Consider the following 9,575-nt stretch of genomic DNA (forward strand, 5'->3'; position numbering starts at 1 on the left):
CAACAGCCCCTTTTACAGCAATTTGTGAGCCCCGCAAACCCAAAATAATGGTGATTTTAATAGGGTGTTCCAGTGGCTAATTTTTCATCATCATGGCCCAATTCGTTCCCTCTAACAAAAAGCTTAATGTGCTTCTGTTTTTCTTTTGTCATGGGAGTGGACATGAGCAGGGTTCAGTGTATTTTTTCAGTGTGAATTATTCAATTCTACAACCTAGCCCTTGTGTGCTGCTCGTAGCTTTAGATTTTTTCCTAAAAAGTCCTTGCTTCAATCTAATTTTTTTCATCTATACAGTGCAAATTTTTTTTTATGTTGCAGGTTTGTTTCAGGCCAAAGCTTGATCAAGGAGGCAGATTTTTTTTATTGAAGCCACAATGAAAACTAGGAATGGAGATAGCCATAGATTGTTTTTTTTTTTTTTCTCTTTTTTTCTCTGAAATTGTGAATTTTTATATTGCTTAGTCATACCTGCATTTTCATTTTATTGCACTAACATCTTGACTGTAAATTTGAAAAACAGAGTGGTGGCTGCGGAAACTGATTACAGCTGCGGAAACTGATTCCAGCTGTGGAAACTTGGCACAACAACCACTTAGCTAAATAGAGATAGTTAGGCAATCTGAATGGAAATGATCATGGGGGGAAAAAGTCTTTTATTGATGAAATGGATGGCATGGAGTGAAAATGGAAATGAAATGAAGTTTATTTTTTTTTCTTCTTCCTTTTTTTTTTTTGAATCAATTGAACTGATGAAGTTTATTTTGTCTCCTATATTTTTTTCTTAACAATTCTTTTTCTGATCCTCCAGATCACACAAAGTGCAGGAGGAGAGCATACTCAAGAATTATTATTTTTCTTTTTTTTTTTACTTAACAATCATTTTTCTGATCCTCTAGATCACACAAAGTGCAAGAGGAGAGCATACTCAAGAATTATTAACTTTTTTTTTCAGATGTAAGAAATAAGGTCTCCTAATTACACTTCCCCGGCAACGGCGCCAAAATGTCTAGTCAATTTAACGTCTTAAATTTCTCTACATAAATTATCAATCCGGGTATCGTAAACTGATGAAGTGTGGTGCACTATATGTACTTATTTAACCTTTCTCTTACTTCGTTGTTTTATAGTTTATGTTGTTTTTAGGGTTTTGTTCTTGTTGCTTTTCTAAAGTGTTTAATGCAACTTAAAACATGTTATTGATGGAGTTAGTATTTAAACAAAAGTGTAAATATACAACTAGTTCAATCGAAATAAAATGCAATAATCAAATAATGAGAGAATGACTATGAGACCCAGTATCCTTGCTGCTTCAGCAAAAGGACAAGATGATTCTATCACGTCATTAGTTCATTAAAAGGCTATGTGCATCACTAATCTACAATCAACTTGAAAGCAATTTATGTACAGCTAATATACATGGTGAAATAAAATGCAAAAATAAAATGACAACTATACAAGGCAGGGGCCCTCTACCACCTATGAAATCAAATGCTTAAAGGAAAATAAAGACATCAAATAAAGGACTAATGACATCGGCCCAGCATCTCTGCTGCTGATTTAAAATGAAAATGAAATCTATATTAAATTCAATTAAAAGTGAGAACAACTATCTCACACTATTTTAACTCTTCAACTTAATCTAAGCAATGTGAAATCTAAGTGACACTACATAAAGGAGACAAATCACACTACTTTAACCTTTTCTTAACCTTTTTGCCTTTCAGCTAGATTTATCATGTGAGAACAGTTATGAACAAGTCAGCAATGTGAGTCTTAAAGCAAACTAAACCAAGCTGTACTAAGTGATATTTTGGCTCCAATAAAGTTATTTGATTATGGAAAAAGAACCATCAATAGATGAACAACTTGATATCTAAGAGCAGAAAGTAAAGTGCAAGTTAAAGAAATGATACTAATGAAAATCAAACTGCAGAAAAATAAAGGTCAGCAACATAGACAAGATGATCACACATGCCACTAGTTATGAAATCAAAGCAAAATTGAACACACTTGCATGAATTAAAATTGCATGAATGAAAAATCTAATCTAACTTACATTCTACAAAGCAATATTTAAAAAATGAAATCTACTCTACCTTACATCCTAATATGCTCCATGACATCTACTTCACATCTCCTTCCATGTTGAGAACATCAAAGCTTTATTCAATTTTTTCAAAAGTACAAAGTACAACAAAGTTCTCCAAAGCTTTCAAAAGCCATCAAGGAAGAACTACAACTTAGGAACTAGGGAATAAAAAGACTAACAATTGAAGGAGAGAGATCTCCTATTTATATAAAAAGATGAGAGCCATCTCATTAATGAGAATCCATGAATCTCTCCCTCTACCTCTAGAGTCCTAATCAAAATAGGAACTGATAAGACACATGTCTTTTTAGAGTTACAATACAATTAGGAGATGTGACACATATCCTCATGATCCCATGATTCTTTCCAACCAAATTCGAATTTGGCCTTAGAGTGCCACATAAGGGTCTTCTAGAAGCCTCCTTTCAACCTACACATGTCAACAATCTCAACCCATTTGTTAGGTATAAGCATATGCACATTATTTTCTAATGTTTAACCACAAATTCACTTAAAAGGCTTAGAAATAATAAAGATTGGAAAAACATAAAGGTGGCCCAATGATAATGAAAGTGGGATGAATGTGGTGACATAGTAGTGAAATGGAGGTGATATAATGGACATAATAGTGAAAGTGTAATGGAAATGAATGACATTTTCAAGACTCAACAGTAGGATTATATTGTGAAGCTCATGTAGATACGTCTATACTGGTTCCATAGTGATGTCGCTGGCGCGAGCTTGAGGGGATATTCAGATTAGAAACTTGAAATAATGAAGAAAGTGACCTACTGTACTAGAACCCAAATACAATAGTTGGAAGAAATTCTAACTCTATCTTACGCAGCCTTTGAACCATAGACCACACAAAAGGGAAACTTTTGGGGAAATAAATTATAAAGGGAAAAGAGAGGATCAAATATTTTGGGCTTAAGAGCCCTGGGTGCTAAACCTTGATTCTAACCTTAGGCACATAAGAATTTGGAGTTTAGTTAGAGGGCTAAAGGGGAGTAAATACAGTTCAAAAGGAAATAAAAGAATAAAGAGGTCATTGGGGGCATTCCACTGCATCATTTATGTCTTGAAAATAGATGCTCTCTGATATTTTTTGGAGGAGGCCCTTTTTCAAGGTTGGCTTAAAGGTATCTCCCTATCGAAGGGGATGAAGATGGTTAACAATCACTTTACAAGTGACTCTGCCTTATTTATTTGTCACTGATTAGGAGTAAGTTTCCATTTCTAAGGAACATCTTTCTATATTCTGTGAGGTTTCGAGCTCTAGCATGAGTGAACATAAGAAAAAATTTGGCTTGTTGGTCTTGAAAATTTTATAACATGGATTCTAATTACTCAGATGTTTTTTCAACGAGGGGTTATTGTGGGACATGTTGGCATTCCTTTTGAGGTTGACCTTTCCCCATTTCTATGTATTTTTGGTGCTTGAATTGATTGCAACATAATTTTTTTGTATGTCAAGATAAAGATCTTCCTTTTTTTTGTAAGCCAACAATGGTGAGAAAAAATCTTTAGACCTCTCATATTAACTATGTGTCATGTTGGAACCTGAGTAAGACTTTGTTCAATTTAACTGAAGTAGATTCTACATTCTTATCCATGGGCCTCATATGGTGGATACTTAGGTCTTAATTTGTTCCTTTGAATGCTTGCATTATGCCTAATGATGAGGGATGTCTTAGTGTGATCAATGTGGTGATCCAAGGAAACATTTCGCCTACTAGATAGGTGATCAAATGGTTGGAGAGTTCATCCCTTTAGAAAGTGTTAATGCGACAAAAAATCATTGTTAGGCAAACATGTTGGAAAAACTATGGGTTAGTTGGCTTATGTGACATAATTTCTACTCATAATTTTCAAATTTATGGTTTGATCATTTTTAAGAGTATTTGGCCAACTTGGAGGAAGGTGGAAAACTTGGTGTGTTGGAAGAGGTCAGATAGTAGATTAGGTTGGGATTTTTCCAAAATACTAATCAAGAGTTAGAAACAATAAGTAACTTGTATTCTAATACTTCTCATTTTCAAATAATTAGTTTATTAAAAAAAAAAACACTTTTCTTTTCAAGGATCTTTGGAATTTCAATTCCCATTCTTAGAAAAACTGGTGTTCAGTGGATCAAGATTTTTCCCTACCCTCTCCAAATTTGGATACCTTTATGGATACTATCAAGATTATCCCTTAAGAAGACCTTTTTGAGATAAATATTGATATGGATGGTCCTTTCTAGAGAGATTGGGAATGGAGTTTTGGTTTCCCTTTGACTTGGTATGATTCTCATAAGCTCTATTTTATTTAGAATCAATGTCATGAGTTATGACTAGTTTGCAATGTTAGGTATTTTTTATGGATGAAGAAAATTGTTAGATTCATCAACTTCATGGTGTCTATTTGATTAGAGTCTCTTATAAAATCTTAGTCTTTTGTTGGTTGGTGAGATATCAAGGTTAAGTCTCAGCTAGGCTTACAATAAAACATTCCATTTTTGCCTTTCTACTAAAGGGAAAATGCTTGTTCATTTGCTGGTGCAATGTCATCTTCACCTTTCTTTCCATAAGATAATGGAACACTTGAACTTTTGATATCCTCTTTCTGGATCTTTATTGTGGGCTAACATTCTTTGTATTCAACATTTCCGCAGGTTCTTGGGGCTTACACTTTTCTTTAATGCTTTTTATTTCTTCAAGTTTTATTGCTTCTTCCTGACTAGCAATATCTGCACACTTAAAAGCAATGTTAGATTTATATAAAAGATCATAAAAAGAACCATTGTCATCCTTCTATTTTAAGAGAGCTTTCCTTCCTTCATCTTTCTTTGCTGACATAGTTGGTTGTTTCATGTCTTCAACCTCTTTAATCAACTTTGTTGCCACAAACATGTTGTCTTGCATTTGATTTGCATATGGAGGTAGGCAACTCTTCTCACCAAACAACAACTCATCAATAAGATGTTTTTCTTGCATTAGATTGAACCATTCTTCATGAGATACATAATTCTCATCAAATTTGACTTCATACGTCTCTGCATCAGAGAGACTTTCTTCATAAAAATATTCAGATTCTACATCAATGGTTGTTTCTTCATCCACACATGTTTCAATGTCAATTACAAGCACACATTCATCATCCATCATTGCAACCTCAATGTTGCCATCTTCAGTTTCACAATCAATTATGAGACTGAAAGCACAATCATCATTTTCAACAGAACTACTTTTAGCATCTTTAGCTTTCTCACTCCCCTCCATACTGTACTTCATTTCAAGAATATCCCAAAAAAAATGAATCACATATTTCACCAAATTCATACAAAATACTATACAAAATGTTTTCATCTAGAGTTGAAATAATGAGAAGCAATGCTACTACACCTCTTCTCTTATATTTTAGATTTATAGAAGTTTCTTCGACAAATTCCTATAAATCTACTAAACCAAGCTGTCCCTCCATTTTGATAGCCCAAATTTTAACGTTTACCTAAGAAAATTGGCAGAAGTGGCATTAACTACTTCAATATTACATCAGTGTCTTCAAATTCTTTAGGCTGACTCAGATTTATATTTGGTAGAAGAATTTCATACTCTTCTGCAGCGATTGCACTTTCATTATTTCTCCTCAGCTATTTCATTTTTATTCAAAACTCTTTGAGTCTCCTTTATTTACCCATTACTCTATCACATAACCAAATCTACAGCAAACAATGGACTTTGACTCTATCTTGCGGCTGCTACAATGCACAACACCTTTCCGTCGCAGTCACTTCTCCACATAGTGATAAACAACTCCCTAGAAACAAAGTAAAATAAATCATCCCCAATTAGTGCCAAATAGTTTGGCACAGACTTCAACGTACAGGCCAACAGAGAGACTTCATCACTAGAGGCTCCAAAAAAAGGCTCCAATCTTCACAACCCCACAACACTGCTCAAACCCTCAGTGACTCCTTATAAATCTCCATAGTACAGACACCCACAACACAACAAGGTCATGATCCATGGTTTTACACAGTCCAGGTCGTGGTGTACAACAGACAGATTCCCAAAAATAACTCTCTCCCGTCACCACAGACTCACAACTTCAGCTAGAGAACTCCAACAACTGAACATACTCGCATTCAACATTGGCAGCTTCTTTACGCAACTCCTTTTCACTAGAATGAAGATCCGTCCATACACGAATTTGACCCTTCTAATCTATAGCTTAATAAGCAAAGACTTATCAGAGAATAACACTCAAATAGGGTTAAGTTGACCACCCCCAAATACAGTAAGTCTCCTCCAAGCTTCATATGTGTTCAATATCTAATCAATTCAATGAAACTTACAACACCCTTTCTGTTTACTCCGCACACAAATTGGCAGCTCTTAAACGAGAATCTTCACAACTCTTCACGTATCCACAAGTTCTTACAGTCAACTTCCAACTTCTCTGCATAGGTCAAATGCAGCTTCCCAACGAAGTCGTCCCATCAAGAATACCACTACCTTGCATCGCAGAGACTATCAAATAGAGAAATGTTCACACAACCTCATACCATCCACATGACCGCACTCAAGAACATCATCTAGGCATCATCACACTGCATCCCCTTTTAACATTGCTCAGTCACCAAGCTTCAATTTAAAGAACCTCAGAATGATAATGCATGTCTCTCAGTTTACAAGCACATGATCCAATACACAAGGAAAGCTTCTCCTTCTCCCATGGCTCGACCTCCTCAAGTGCACTTGCTAGCCTTTATTAATGGCATAGTGAACTAAAAAACAACATAACCTTAGTTCCAGGATTCACAACAGCCACAACAAGCACCACAATCCATTTAGCTCCCACTCCAACGCTAGTCTCTGAGCTCCACACGTGGCACCACACATGCTATAAATCACAAATACATAAATTGGTCGTGCAAGAACAATGACCTACTCTCGCGTTAACAAAACATTCAACATAACTCACCCTCATGATGGCCTTCAACTATGGCTCCAATCGCTAGAAATATATATATCTTTGCATTCGATGCAACACGAAAATGATGAACGTCGGGTTCACTGATCACTGAACAACTCAACCCCATAGTTAGCACGAACTGTGTCCACACAATAGGCCAGACCAACCACGCTTCAAGGACCAAACACAATTCTTATCTTCTGACTGTAAATTTTACCAAAGACAACATTGGCATCTGACCACATATCACAAGGCACAATACAACATGCAAGGCGTGATTTCAAATTACACTTTGTGACTCCACAAGAAGTAGATCACTTTCAACAAACACTGAGATCCACAACCCTTCCAATTTATTCAACATGACTGCACCACCTCCAAGCTCACTACATGTTCTGTCATTCTCTTATCAAAGAATAGAACTCACAACAATTTCGAAAATCTTAGTGTCAACCAAGTTCCAACACCACTACGCCAAGCTAGAAGATTACTCAACACACCAAGCTCACCACGCCGGCGTTCACACACTCCTACACTTTGATTCTTCCAATTCCCATACAGCTCACAGCAACCATAAAAATATGGCCCCTCACTAATGTGGTGACACTAATGTTCCCCACAACAACTTCTAAAGCCATGATTGACTCCTTCAATTCACAAAATGAAACAATGCAAGACAAACACATGTTTCCTCTCGTCACAATATCAAGGTCCTACAAGCTCAATGCATTCCTCTTGGCACACACCTCAATGCTCGAGAAATCAAAAGAGAATAGTTATAGACTTTTTTCAACAAACATACATCTCCAATGCACAACACCCTCTCAACTAGCTCTGAGGGCTCCACATAGCTCAGTTTGACTATGTCGCTTTCCAACAGCAGTAAGAGCTCACACTCTCTACACACTCAACATGACTAACAACTTCACAATGTCTCATGCTCCCTATGTGATCGTTCACCAAAAGCACAACTCAGTTCTTCCTCACAGAGGTTCTCTCCTCCTAAACAAGGATACAACTCTATACCTAACAATGCTAGACCAAACACAACGATAGTCTCAAAAAACAAGGTTGCCTCTCCCACAGCTCACCTGAGCTCTGATACCATGACAAAAAATGAAACTCACAAATAGTTTGATCATTGCATTCACAAACACATAGATTTAGTTGGAGTTTCTACAGTGATATCTGTCGACTGTTGGGTTGTGTTATATTCTTTCCATGTAGTTAACAGGGGGTTTGAGGGGCACCCATAACCCCACTTTATGGGGTCTAGGGCAGCGCCTTGGAAAATTTTGGTTTTGGACCCTATGTTAGGTTGGGCGGACCCACCTATGGTTTTATGCATGATTTTCACACATGTTTTTTGGACACGATGGTTTTTGGTCCATGGTATTGGACGCGATGGTTTTAGGTCCATGGTATTGGATGCTTCGGCATGTATAAATATGTATTGTAACATTGAAAGGAACATAATGAAAAATCAAGCTGGTAGTCCCGATTTTGGGATCCAGGGGAAAATCTCTGTGTATATGTGTTTTATGTGTTCTGCTCTTGTATTATTTATTTTCTGTGTTTTAGAATTCGTATGCAGGTAATTTTTGTACGGGGTTAAAACCTACATCGAATATCATTTATCTTTCACCAACACTCGCCAACTCCCGCTGACTGACATTGATGACTCGCCGTCATATAAACAAGACGAATGACTCATGATTATTATTCTAACATCCCTTCCAAAGCTTGGTTGGCCAAATGTAACTTTATTGATCAATTGTGCCATAATTACTGCTCAATATTAGGGACAATGAAGCATATTTTATGGGAATGTTCGTTTGCAAGATCATGTTGAGCTTAGGTTCAATTTTAGTTGGCTAACATTTTCTAAGGTTATTTACATTAGTGAGAAACTTTGTTGGAATATTCTAGTTTGGTGTTTAGGGAATCTTTGTCTAATATTTAGCATTTTTTCCGAGTATCTACTTTATATACTCTTTTGAAACATCACTGCATATGCATTTTTTATAATGACATTAGTTTTGTGAGTGTTTTTTTGTCAATTGTGGTGTAATAAGGTATGTATACAAATTTTGGGCAAAGGAACATTGTTGATTAGTGATGTCAAACTATTAAATTTCAATTTTTATTGAAATTTATTGTTGTTTTAGCTACTATTAATGATGTCAAACTATTAAATTTGAATTCTTATTAAAATTCATTGTTGTTTTAGCTACTCTCAAGAAGAGGATACGATAAAATAAATGGAGGAAACATTATATCATGTACCACTAATTCTTTGTTCAAAATTATTCAAAATTGTAGTAGGTGTCACCATAGTTTTATTTTCTATTATGTTTGTGCTTTTGTAGTGATAGGATTGCTTGTACTCATCTAATAGGAGATGGAATGGCACACAGAACTAGTTGGGGGTTTGAACTAGCAATGTCACAAGGAATGTCTCAATAATATATGCTCCCACTAATGTATTGACCTCCCACAGGTTCAAATCTTGGTTTATTTGTACAAT

Source organism: Pinus tabuliformis, chromosome 6 (assembly GCF_031772625.1).
Source record: "Pinus tabuliformis cultivar Carrire ecotype Pingquan chromosome 6, CPIR1, whole genome shotgun sequence".
NCBI lineage: Eukaryota > Viridiplantae > Streptophyta > Pinopsida > Pinales > Pinaceae > Pinus > Pinus tabuliformis.